Consider the following 811-nt stretch of genomic DNA (forward strand, 5'->3'; position numbering starts at 1 on the left):
CACAGCTTTCCTGGTGGCTCAGACAGTAAAGGACCTGCCTGCAATGCAGGAGACCTGGGCTCGATCCCTGGGTCGGGAAGATCCCCTGGAGGAGGGAATGGCAACCCACTCCAGTCTTCTTGCCTGGGGAATCCCATGGACAGAGGAGCCTGGTGGGCTACAGTCCATGGGGCGCAAAAAGTGGGGCAGGACGGAGCAACCGACGCACACATGAGCACAGTCAGCCAGACCGCGACCTCCACATCTGCCCCTGCGCCGCGGTGGCCCCGTGGAAAGTGGTGTCCGGGAAGCCGAGGGCATTTCTGGGCTCTCGGGGGAGGCTGGACTGGGGGGTTGCATTTAGTCGGGGTTCAGGTGGGAGGGAAGATTTTTCTGGCTCCTGGTGGGTATACTTACAGTGGGGTGGCTCTATCTCAAGCACATTTACCACTGAGTGCGGCCGGCCCTCCCAGTGTGGAATGGCCCACAGTGGGCCCAGGTCTCAGATCAGCCCTACAGAGTTGCTGGTACATCTCCAAAAGCTGGGAGCTGGGGGTGGTACAAACCCGGGGTCACCAGGGCAAGAGACAGCGGCGTTTCAAGGCGCCATCAGCCCTTGATCAGCCGCCACCCTCGGCCAGCGTCTCGGAGGGCACCAGGACCTCTCATTAGGCCCACAACCCCACCAGCAGCACCCCAGACTCCATCACCTCCAGGGCTCAATGCTCCTGGGCAGGCTCAGCTCCGGGTGAGTGGAGCGGGGGCTTGATGATTCCGGGGTGGTCCAGCTTGGGTCATCGCCCCTGCCCACTCCCCCCTGCCCCTCCCCTCC

The sequence above is a fragment of the Bison bison genome, unplaced genomic scaffold (genome assembly GCF_000754665.1).
Source record: "Bison bison bison isolate TAMUID 2011002044 unplaced genomic scaffold, Bison_UMD1.0 scf7180017864080, whole genome shotgun sequence".
NCBI classification, from domain to species: Eukaryota; Metazoa; Chordata; class Mammalia; order Artiodactyla; family Bovidae; genus Bison; species Bison bison.